This window comes from Anser cygnoides, chromosome 1 (assembly GCF_040182565.1).
Source record: "Anser cygnoides isolate HZ-2024a breed goose chromosome 1, Taihu_goose_T2T_genome, whole genome shotgun sequence".
Lineage (NCBI taxonomy): Eukaryota > Metazoa > Chordata > Aves > Anseriformes > Anatidae > Anser > Anser cygnoides.
The window spans coordinates 81,144,856-81,157,339 of NC_089873.1; the positions used below are offsets into that span (position 1 = coordinate 81,144,856).

The 12,484-nt window shown below is 39.4% G+C and overlaps 1 protein-coding gene across 28 annotated transcripts in view; it reads left to right on the plus strand.

Annotated features, from left to right (window-relative positions):
- NRIP1 (nuclear receptor interacting protein 1) overlaps positions 1-12,484 on the plus strand; it is a 112,255-nt gene that overhangs the window by 76,312 nt on the left and 23,459 nt on the right. For 10 of the 28 annotated variants that reach the window (XM_067001101.1, XM_067001094.1, XM_067001112.1 and 7 more), the window contains one exon: positions 11,546-11,594. The exons of 7 other annotated variants lie outside the window; for them this stretch is intronic. The gene's annotated coding sequence lies outside the window, so the exon portion shown is untranslated. Of the gene's footprint in view, positions 1-1,912; positions 3,342-7,912; positions 8,002-10,098; positions 10,230-11,545; positions 11,595-12,318; positions 12,377-12,484 lie in introns of those variants that run through there. 11 more of the 28 variants (XM_048052918.2, XM_048052917.2, XM_048052913.2 and 8 more) reach the window with 7 other exon arrangements.

Below are 12,484 nucleotides of genomic sequence, written 5' to 3' on the forward strand. Positions count from 1 at the left end.
AGAAAATGTCAAACTTGATGAGCAATATTGCAACTGCTGTTAAATGAACATTTTTACATCCATTTATAGTTGGGACTGTATTATGCATTTTCTTATCTGAGTTATGAAAGCTAGGTATTTATTTATTTACAGTGAAATATTCTGTGCTGGCTAGAGATCAAGAGATAGCCATAGGAAATTGCTTCCAAGACACGAGTGACTTAATTTCTACCATATTTCATATTTTAGTGAATGTATTATCATAAATGTGTGTGTGTGAATTACAGTGCAAGCATGCACATATTGTTTCAGAAGTGCTGCGGGAAGAAATTTGGACTATTATAAAGGCGGATTTGAGATAAAGGAATGGAGCTTGAAAGGAGAGAATTGGCAATATAAATGGCAACTTCACTTAGTTTTAAAGTACTGTGAGCTGTCTGGAAAACCTAATTGTAGGAGGGATCTCGGAATCTGAATTGTGTTCCCCAGGTTTGTCTGTGTGTCTTGAAGCACTGAAGTGCAGAGGCATTGGTTCAACAGTCTGAGACGTGGTTTGGGGTGGCTGTGTGTGTGACCTGTCCATCCTTTTAATCCGGTCTCCTATATTTCCTCCCCCGATCTGATTTTTGGGCTTCCTGTGCTGTGAATTCCCTGTGACCGAACAGGTGCCCACACCTCCGCGGTCACCTCATGCGTGCGGAACCCCGTGAGCCACCGTCCAGCTTGCCCGGGTAGCGCTGCTGCTCCCGCTGGCAGCACATCCCGATGGCACCTGCTGTGCTGGCAGCCTCCGGAGGGGAAGCGCGACCTGCCCTGCTCTGCTCTGCCCTGCCCTGCCCTGTTGTGCTCTGCAGAACCTGGCTTTTGTCACTAGCGCACAGCAACAGCAGCAGAGGCACTGGGTAGGGGCTCTGCTAGCCAACTTAGAAGACGGGCTGTGCGTGCGCTCAGAGATGCCACTGCATGGTGCATCGGGGAATTGAAACGTGGAGGAATAAGTCTTCCTTCTGCAGTCAGAAGTTAAGCACTGAAATCTCCCAGCCGAGTGTTTCATGTGTAAATGACATAGATTATACTGAGAATGTATGAAAATCTCTTGTTGTTTTTTCTGTTTATGGTTTTTAGGCTTTCTATTTTTTTTTTTCCTGGGTGAATCTTGTTCAGCTGGAACAGGAGGTGCAGCAAATGTCAAATGTCAGGCTGAAATGGAGTATGCTTACTACAGACAGATTGTGCTGGCTCCCAGAACCTCCTTGTGAGAAAGGAGGAAACTGCATTTGCCAGGACAGGGAGGAAAGAGCAGGCACTACAACTTCTTTCCCCTTTAGGCTGCTTTTCTTCCCTTCCCTGCGCTGTCTGTCTCAGATGAGGCTTGTGAGGAGAAAAGGGTGGAGGAAAACAGGTTCCACACAAGAAAAATGGATAGGACAAAGCGGATCTGCTGTGCGAAATTTGTATGCTCTTGCCCTTGCCTGGGGTGTGCTGTGCCCTTAATATTATGGAAGACCTAAGCTCACCTGCTAGTAATTCCTAATTTACTGTCCTAATTCATCGATTTGTTATCACTAATTGTACTTCATTTACTTCTGTGTAGTTTCCAGTACCTAAAGGGTTGAAAGGTTGCTGTAATTGGCACCCGCAGCTGCTCTTTCTTTTGACAGGGGATAATTTTGCAGCCTATGCTTTGTGTGACAGCTGCCTAATTGGGCATTCTCCCCTTGTAGCAAGCCTGCCTCCTCCAGCCTCCCTGCTGACAAATGGTGGTGGATTATAGATGAGGACACGCTGACCCATTCGACCTTGCTGAGACAGCGGGGAGGGGCCTCCTGCTACTTGAGGGAAGCTTTGGGTCATTTAAAGGACAAGGTCATGAGCCAGGTGGGGAAATGACATGATATCACATGACAATAGCCTGGTGACACGGTCAGCATGTCAAGGGCAAACTCATCAGTATTGATTATGCTGCTTTTTTATGGTGTCTCCATGAAGCCACTGATATTTCAAAACTATTTTGCTAATTTATTCTAGGTGAAGTGCCAAATGCTATTTTCAGGGTTATTTTTAGTAGTATTTGTACAGTTTTTTCTTCTAAGTACAGATCACATACAAAAGCAGCGTTATTAAAACCCTGTCAATAATAATTTACAGGGTTTGTCTTGATGGTTTTGGCAAAATGTACATCTGCAAGGACTATGAGGAAAATACCAGGAAGGGTGAAAATCCCTGCTTTTAAATTTCAGTATTTCACTTTTCTTTCCTACTTGAAAGGCACGCCTATGAACCTTTATGAAAACGTGTATCCGCATACGTATGGCTGACTCAAATGTGGGGAAACTCTTTAAATAAAAAGAGCCAAAGAGAAAAGTTAAATATAAATCGTGTGTTTAAAGAAAAACTCTTCCATTAGCTCAGGGGTGATACAGTGAAGATAGTCCTGCCTATTTTAAGTAGCAATACAGTATCCAGCTATGCCAGCCAATAAAAACCTGCTAAGTGGGTTTTAGAAAATATGTTGTGAATACAAGTGACAATATTTTGAGAGCATCTCCATGTTGCATTTCTATGCTAATAAACTTCAAGGTAAACGAACAGCTTGTTTGACATTTGCTATGTTAGACAATAATAAAATGCTTTCTTCTGGAGTAATTAGACTTGATAGATTGATTATGCAGAGAGGTAGATAAAAACAGTCAAAAAGAAAACTCTCTTGAAGCAAGTTACTACCCATTTCTGAACGCTAATTGGATCACTCAGCTGTAGCCTCTGCCTAGCAGTCTTTGTTGCACACGCACCCACACGTGTGCACAAACACACAGGCACGTCCAGACACACGCAGCAGAAGCAGAGTTTCTGAAACAGCCTGTTAAGTACAGAGGGGAGTGTTCACCTCAGCATGCAGTTCGCGTTTCTGTGAAATCTGATTTGGTGTTGGATGCTGTTGTGTCTGAATCTCGTCAGTTCACCAGGATGTAATTTTACTCCCCTGAGGTAAAAAGCCGTCAGTGGTAAAGTGTGATAAATTAGTTCACTCAAGTAGACGTGTGTGTGTGTGCGTGTGTGTGCGTGTGTTTAATTCTGACCTTGCCGTGCATGTGTTTAGCTACTCTCGGTGCCTGTGTCAAGCTTGGTGGAGGTTTAATCCTGTGCCCTTGTACACGTATGCTTGATTAGTAGTTGTGGTTATCTCAGCAGAAGACATTCCGCCCTCCTCCTTGTATTGGTCGGGACCCGGGCATTGGGGAGTCAAGTCGAAGGAGAAAGAAAAGATTTTTGCATTAGTATTCTATGAAAGCCTTACTGTCTGCAGAACAAATTGATTGCTACAGTGTACCTGTGCTTGGCACCACTGCTGTGAAAGAAAGGTATGGTTGTAATCTGTTTTATTGTATTACATATTGTGACACTCCAGGAATGTTTAACATTCAGCTCTTCTGTGGCACATGCTAGAAGTCTAAGTAAAGAAAAATACGTGAATGAATGAAAAGTATGTGAGCCTGTCATATCTGCAGCTTTGTTTACTACAGTGAACTAAGTAGCCCCTGCTAATGAGACAAATATGTTGCGTATGCCAATGGCAACATAAGGAGATAGGTAACAGAATTCTCTGTTATATTCAGTTTCTCACATCTGTGTCAGTGGTTGCTACGTACTTATACAGATAAAATTCCGGTCAATATTGTAAGTGTGATTTTTTTTGAGCTTTTAGTAAGATGATAAATGGGAGATACTTATATTTGAACATTGATGTGTTTGTCTCTTTAAATGAAAATGTCTTTTTTTCCCAGTTTTTGATCTGCTGCACTGGTCTTGCATGGAGGGGTATGTGAGGGAATGTGTAAAGGTAGGGAAATCTTAGACATGCTATTAACGATAAACAGGACAAGAACAAAGCTGAGAAGTCTTTACAGTATTTCAGCCTTCAGTCCTTCTTCCTCCAACCATGTAAATACACACCCATTTTTTAAAGAGAAAGCTAGCGCTCTTCATTTTCTCAACTCTGTTGCAGACTTTACACAGTTGATTCTCTGGTTTTATAGATGCTCTGCTGATCTCGGTTGTGTGTTTGTGAAGTATGAAGTGCTCCTTTAATAAGATTCAGGCTGTTTCACAGAGAGCTGTGAGTAGTGCTTCATTCTTGGCATCCCTGAAGTTGTGTTTGTGATTATTTGGATGTTAGCTTGTGGTCATTCCAAAACATCTGAAGTGTCTGCTCTTGTTATGTAGACATTTCCAACTAATTAAGTTTAGGACAGGTGGCAGACTTGTCCTAGACATTTAAATCTGGATGCAAACCTAATCGAATAACTTGAAGAGGAAATGAAAATCCACCTTTCCAAGTGTGTTATCATTATACACGAGCCACAGATGTATCTGAAATCTTCTCTCTGCACATTGTCTGGGCAGGTGACAAGTAAATGGCTTGCTTTAAGGAAATGAAGGATTTAGGAAGCAATGTATGCTGAAGAGCAGTCATGCACTATAATAGTTACTTCAGTCATACGGCCTTGCAGACTTACGATTAACACTTTATAGATGTGCGGTATATTTATGAGTGTAAGCTCGAGCTTACATTTTACACCTTGTGAAGGGTATGAATACAATCTTATGCATGTAAGTTGTTTACCATCTAGATAGCTAGTTTACCATCCTCTGATAGCTAAGAAAATTTCTGAAAACCCCAGATGCTGTGTTGTGATTGTTTGTACTCAAATGATGACTAATTTCATTAAAACGAATTAATCAAAACTTACTTAAAGCAAATGTTTTGTTAGTGAGCTTTTCTTCTCTCCTGGAATTCTTTTGGAAAATTGTATAAACACATGTTGTAACATTTAGGGAAAAAAAAAAAGTCGATTTAAAAAAAAAAAGTTGCACAATTTACAGAGCAGTTCACAAGATAAAAGGAATTGGCCATATTTAACAAGGTATTGAAAGTTAATTGCAGTGCTAACGCAGAAACGGTTAAATTGCATCTTAAATTCTGTATTGATATTTGTAGACTTTAACTGGTTAGTGGAAGGTTCTGAGCTCTAAAGAAGATGCTAAATAAATACAAGGCAATACTGCATTTCAATGCAATTAACTTTTGTTCATAAATAATTCAACCTGTGACTTTAAATAAATGATTAGAGGAAAGGAAAATGACATGCGATTAAATCCAAGTCCTTGAAAACATTTTAACAGTCAGGATTGCTCTGACTGCTTTAAGACTTCTTGTAACTCTTTTTTTTGTAGTAGTAGTAAATCCAGTTTTGGGAGTTGTGGTTTTACTCCCTCCCACCCCCCCCCCCCCCAGTCATTAGTGTATCAACAGAGATATGAGGTAGGCTCCTGAGCTCACAGTTAAGAGGAAAGATGTGCGTGCTTTTGGTATCTTAGTTTTGCTAGTGCCATGGAATATGTCAGCATGGATAGCATGTGATTTTTCTGGGTTTGTTCTTTTAAATGGAAAGTAGAAGGCTGTCTGCAGAATTAAAACTTGTACTGCCAGCTTTACTGAATCAGCATGCCTGAAAACACTAAAATCTGCACGATGGTTTCTGACTAAAACTTGTACTGGAGTGGACTGTTCTATTAGAAAGAACATATAAAATGTTTGAAAAACAGTCTTACTTACAATGGAGGCAGGCAGTTGATTCCACCATTGGTTAACTGTGTAGCAAAGTCTTTCCTCTGGAGGTATTTAATCAAGTATTAAGCTGGAGTTGATGCTTGAACACATCATCAAGTTGGGCAGATTTTAGAAGAGAATTCTAGTTTAGTCGCTTTTTGAAAGGTAGTTGTGCTCTCCTTGAGGCTGTGAAATGCCTGTCCCCCATTGCCACCCCCTGTCCTTCTGTTATCATGCTTTAGCACGGTAAAGAAAAGGAAGTTGAGGTGTTGCATAACTTTTCTAAGTAAACAGATTTTGTGTGCAGATATTGAAGGTAGTCTTAACTCAGTAAGTGCTGTAGCTACCAGATTCCTCTTAATGCTAAAGGCAGTTGTGTAATTAATGGCCTTGTGTACTGAACTGAGACTGCTGCTAAACCTCCTAAGGGAATTATTTTGTCTATCATGTTGGTTAACTTTCCCTGAAAATTAAGTGTTGCTGATACTCCGTCATGGTGATGGGGGAGGATTTTTCAAGGCCTGATGAAATAAACTCCAGCATTGTTTTTCCTGACTACTGGACAGAGCATCCGCAGCAGCAGAATCAGTTTGAATGATTGAAGTGTAACCATTAATAAAAGCATGATCAGGGTTACTTGCAGGGGCAAGTGTGGTAAGATAAGGAAGTGCAAAACTGCACTTAAAAAAAAAAGTGTTTTTTTAAGATGTTCTCGTTGTATAGTCATAGACAGAATTGAGACTTGTTTCTGGCAGTAGCATGAATGCCCTGTTGCTATCATGGTAAATGATTTAGAACAGGCAAGATTAATAATCCTCTTCTTTGTTAAATCTATTCTATTGAAGCCATTTGGAAACCTTGGAGCTTATTAAAAGTTCCAACCATCTTTTTTCTTTTCTAACTTTTTTTTATGGATCTTTGCTTCTATAACATCAACCTTAGGTGGCACTGCCTATTAGCAGTTAGGGTTTGAAATACCGCTACTCCTCCCAAACTTGCATTTTTTGCGAAGCTGATGGCAGTTAGTTGATGTATTTTCTCACCCTCTGGGAAAGGGTTAAGTATGGCAGGTATCTGCAAGTTCTACAAATGAATAACCACAGTAACTAAGTTTTTTAGTAGGCTTGGTCAATTTGGAAACTTCTGATTTGAATACAACTCTAAGATCAATTTAAAATGTTTGTCCTTTGAAACCAGTCTTGCCAGCTCCAAAGCTGGAATTTGAGCTTCTAAGAACTCAAAAGGAAACATGTTCATGTTTATTTTTGAGAGGTGAATATACTTCCTATCCTTTTGGCTCTGTTTAAATGGGAGGCAAACACATTTCTGCAGGCTTAGTTCTAGTTACTGATGCAACATTCACAGGATCATCTCGGTCAAACATGGCAGAATTCAGGGTTCCAGGACCTGGACACCACTGAGCAGTTCAGCAGCTCTCAGAAAAGCCACCTATGTGAATTCACTTTTGCTCCTTCAGCTTCACTCACCTTTCCTTTGTAGCTCCGCTTTGAGCATGGACTACTTGAGTTCTGTTTATCCATTTGTGTATGTGTGGATGAATTCACAAACTGTGTCTAATCCATCCCAGCAATCCAAAGCTGAATGTATTGCAGCTGAATTAGACCACTAAAAAGCAGACTTTGACGGCTTTCTAAAGCAAGGAAATAAAAATGGATCTATTCTGAAAGGAAGTGCTTAAGTATGTATATACACATCTATACATACTTTTTATCCAGAAGCAAGGACCTTTCAAAATGGACTTCATTGTTCTTGGGTAGGAAAGAGGCTGAAAGTGGACAGTGGATGAGAAGATCCACTGCTGCAAAACTCTCTGCTGTGCAGTGGTCCTTCCAGCTCCAATAAACTCAATAGGCTCTGGCCAGCTCATTAGGACTGTTTCAGCATGGCAGATCAGCTAGAAAGAGTAAAAAAATAAATAAATAAAATGGTGAAATGCGTGTTATTTGTAAGGTATTCTGTTTTTTACAAAAACAGAATAACACTTTTCTTGCAATTTTAATAGTGCCCAATAGCCTCCAACATGGCTTAGCCGCATACAGTGCACATGATCGGGGTCTGGGTGAACAACAATGGAGAGAAATTACTATGATCAGTGTGCAATGAGCAGCAGCAATCTAATATTGGATACTTAGGTGTCAGATTGAAATAGGTCTTTGGTAGCTGAAATACTTCATCATTTTTATTATTATTATTATTTGTTTGTGTTTTTTTATGATCTCACTACATGTATAAATAACTTGGAATTGAATTTCTTTAGTTCACGAAAGTCTTTAAATAGCTTGAGATTTTCTTCTTTTCCAGACTCATGTAGTGGATGGATAGCTTATGAAAACTTGTTCTACAGTTAGGATGCTTCTTACTATCTGCAGCTTGGTGGTGGAGTATACCAGGTTTGTTTTTATTATGGAGTTTTTAAATTGTGGTTGTATGTTTCATTAAGGAAAAACAAGCTGCTCAGGATGTTCAGCTTCAGACACTTTCTTCTTCTCAGCTGTTTTACCTGTGACTATTATTTGGAGAATTTTTTCATTTCATGGAAGGGTAGTTCAGATGCACGTTTCGTGTAATTTGTAAGTATGGACTCTTACACAGTTAAAGCTGACAGTACAGACAATGGAGGAAAAAGTCTTTTATCAACAGTCTTGTGCTTCTAAGAGCATTTCTTGTGTTCTGCAAGGCTTATGAAGTCACTATGTCAAAAGGTTTTGTAGCGTTCAGCTAGTCATGATGGAGTGCAAACCAATTCGGAGTTAAAAATGGCTGGATGAGCTTTACTATGCAAAAATTAAACTCATAATCAAATCTGCTAGTCAAAGAGAAATGTTTAACGAGCAGTTTTAGTGGCACTGCTTGGAGCAACAAAAAATGTTACTTGAATATCTCCATGAAATAGTCTGGTTTTTGGATGTGCAAAGCTGTTGTAAATACTATTAGTTTTCTCGTGATTGATAACTGTGAGGATCATGCTTGCTCTTTGACAATATCTATTTGCTTTAAAGAAAGGTAATCAAAGGTGAATAAAAATAACTCGTGGAAAAAATTGAGATGTGTTTCCAGTACTGTGTTCAGGTGTGTGAGCAAAAAGGCACATGCTGTTGTTCCATGTTCTTTTGAATGGATCATGTTTTATTGGGCAGCTGACAAAACAATTTGCATTCAGTGTACATTTTGCTTCTCACATGTAGAAGCAAATTAAAAAAAGTGTTTAGTCTAAAATTTTCTTTTTGGATTGTTTTCCAAGTATGAATTGATTCATTTGGTCTGAGTGGTGATTTAACAGATAGTAACTTATTGATTCTACCCTCATCTGCCTTCCCTTTCTCGGCAGCAGATTATGGAGTCAAGATGTTTTAGATTTTCAATCCTTCCTCCTGTTCTGTTGGTCAAGATCAGAATAAAACTAATGCTAACATCTCAAGATTTTGACTTTTCATCTGTATGCGTTGCACCACAGTGTTTACTGCAGTTCAGTGGAAACACTTTCTGCAATGGTGAAGAAATGCATTTGATATTTTAGGAACTAAGCTACCTAGAATTTCACCTCTGGCTTTATATTTTAATGAAATGGGCTGCTGCTTTCTTTCTGCAGCCCGCAGTATCCTATGTAATCTTGTTCCTGCTCTTCTTTTTCTTACTGTTCAGGACACTGCTTGTGAGACAGCTTCCCAGGCAGCTTGGATAAGATCTATACCTTCACTTAACTGTTGCTGCTTTTCTTCCTTAAATCTACCTTTTTTTTCCTTATAAACCTTCTTTTCTGCTTAGTTATGCCGGTATCTGGTCTTAGTTTGTAATCACTTTGGGGTTATAGTCTGAATTTATGGGAATATAAAATGTTTTACAATAGTAATTATGCCAGACAGTGTATCCCAGCAAATGTCAAGCACAGACAGACTTGTTCTCATAAACCTGGCAGAATATAAAGAAGGCAAGTGAAATTGGCATCCCAGTAGGTTATTCTTGGTAAGCCAAACTGTTCACTTTCAGAAGCGCTACAAGCGATACTCTGGTTTGTATGATTTAGTAGAGAGACACCAAAGGGACTTTGGAAGGAAGTCAGGTTAAGTTTTATTTGCAGCAAATCTGAAATCTGAGCTAGACCCAGTAAATCCAATCTCTCTGATTTAAGCAGTGGAAGGAGAAAATATGTCCAGAAAAAAAAAAAAAGGGGGCGCGGGAGATGAACTCACAGAATGTAAGTCTGCTGTTTGGGCTCAGAAGGTTATTTTATTAAGGCAGCTGAGACAGAAAGCTCCCTTTGTTTCACTGAATGTGGTCTGGGTTTATGTTTAACTGCTCCCTGGGACAGGTACTTTCTCTGCTTTCAAGTTCCTCCTCAAAAATTTCCTTGTTCATGTTGTTTTTGGCACTGTTTTCTGTCATGATTGAAATAAATAAATAACTAAATGTTGTCATTCTGAAAGTAAGTTTTTCTAGGAGCAGTGTTTCCTTTCCTCATCTGGTCTTTCTGGTTTGTCTTTGACCAGTGCTCTCTGACGTGGAAACAGCTTGCAACAGGGCAGGGGGATTTTCATTCTGCCAGCCAGGGAAGGGAAAGAGCTCTTGCTGCTAACTCCTTTTAAGATCAGCAGCTCAAGGGAATGGGAGCCCTTTCATGGTAAATTTTAGCCCTTCTGTACCCTTTCCTCCTTATCATTACTATTTTGGTGTGTTGATATTTTTCTGTGTCTTACTCTTCCCTTCCAATCACATGTGGTAAAAAGAAAGCTATCAAGTGCATTGATACATTGCTGCATTGTTACAGCAACATGTATGGTTATACTGCTGCAAAAACAATACAGGCATTTACTTCTTTTCTTCTCTCCTAAGGAAGGGAAAACACTTATTCTGGAGGCCAGGCTTGCTCTAAGGCTTCATCTAGCTGTTGTCCAGCTGAACTCAAATTATTCATACACTCAGCGTCTCATGGGTGAAGATGTATTGATTTTAAACTTGGTGTAGACTATGATGAAGGAAAGAGGACAAATAGTAGGGTTAGAATCTGTGAAGAAAGGCAAGCAACATACATCATCTGTGTTTTGGCATGTGGTTTTCCTGGAGGTATTTTGGTGGATTTGGAATAATTTTTGCTATGATGACTTACTGTTGTTGAGAGTAAGCCTCAAGATTGTAGCTGATTTTTGTCTGGGGAGCAGTGCAGGAGCATAATGGAATTTCCTGTGTGAAAGGTGCCTGTATATTTCGATTAAAATGGGTGTTTGTGGAAACGAGACGAAGGAAGAGGGATGCAATAAGTGGTTAGGCTATGTGGGTAGAAATGAAAGAGTTATTAATGTCTGTATAACTTGGATGATAAATTTTAAACCTCATCTAAAGCAAGAGAAAAACAATTGAAGTGAAGGGTTATACAGTCAGTGTTTGTTGAGGGGAAGGATTACAGTAACAGCTATGCTTTGTGTGATGCAGAAGGGTTGCTGGATGTTTGTAATGTGGAATTGTAGGGATTTGAGAGAAAGCTGAATGAAAGTAACTTAAGGAAGAGACAAGTAAAACTTTAGAAAAGCAGAATACAGTGTCTTTTTTAAGTCATCATGAGTAAGTGGATAGCAGGAATGTCAGAATAATAATAATCTCCTCTTAACAACTTTTTTTTGGGACAAAATGGATAATATTAATGAGGTGAGGAGACCTATCCCCTCCATGTCACACTACCTTTAATGCTACCTTTATCACCTTGTTCAGCTCTTATACAGTGGTCAAGCTCTGTTATTGTCAGAAACTGACCACAAGCGTAACCAGCTTTAGGGGGAAACTCTATTTTAATCTAGCCTGTTGATGCCTTCTTAAGTAAGACAGTCTCCCTTTATGGGATAATAGTAAACTAAGAGAATGACTTTACTGTTAAAGTGGAAATAAAATTGTTTTCCATCTTCATTTTCCACATCCTGATTCTAATGTATTTATTTTTGGCAGGGTGGAGTGAAAAGCAGATGCACAAAGTTCCAGCATTGACACTTTCAAGGTATGAGTTTCTGTCCATGAACTTGAGAAGAAATTTTTTTTCATCTCAGGCATAGAATGGTAACTATATCTAATTCACACAAGCTTTAGACCTTTTGCCTCCTAAGAATTCTGAGTCAGATGATGGTTTATTTCACATGCCCAGATAGTCCTTGATCTCTTTCTCGTGAGATTGTTAGCTTGGCACCCTATTCAGCAATCTGCTAGAAGTATCCTGGGAAGCTAAAGACGTCATCACCTGACCACCAGACCTTCTCGCCTTTTCTTGACGAATGGATTTTAAATTGTATGCTTTTAGGGTATAAATACTGTTTGAGACAAGTGGCAGCTGCTCCCCTCCTATCCCTACTGGTCTTTCTTTGTTGCGCGGTTTGGCTTGCACCTCAGCTGTCCAGCATGATTGACTTCTGCATTAATTTGGTATCTGTGAGTCATCTTGCAGTCCTGTTAGGTTCTGCAGGTATGTATGAACCTGAACTGCTGTTGAAAGATACCAGGTTGATGTAATCTTCAATGAAGTTCTTTGGTATCATTCATTGACCAAATTTAGCAATGGAGGTTGAACAAAAACCTCTAGCTTTATGGCAGGATTCTTATAAATGCTCTTTAAAAAAAATAATAAAAAAAAAAATATATAATTACAGGCTAGTAAGAACATGTGCAGCTAATGAAACTTATCAGTTATATTCAGGTCACTGACAATGCCTTACTATCTGTTGATCCAGAAAACACTGGAGTTACTTATTGATGCTGGTATATAGAGCTGGGAAACGATTCTGCAAGGTAAGTCAAGGAAAGACGGCTTTGTGTAACACAAAGGACATGGATTGTGACCCTTCAGCCATGCTCAGATCTTGACCAGGGCAGATTAAGCTGCAAATAGTATCTAGC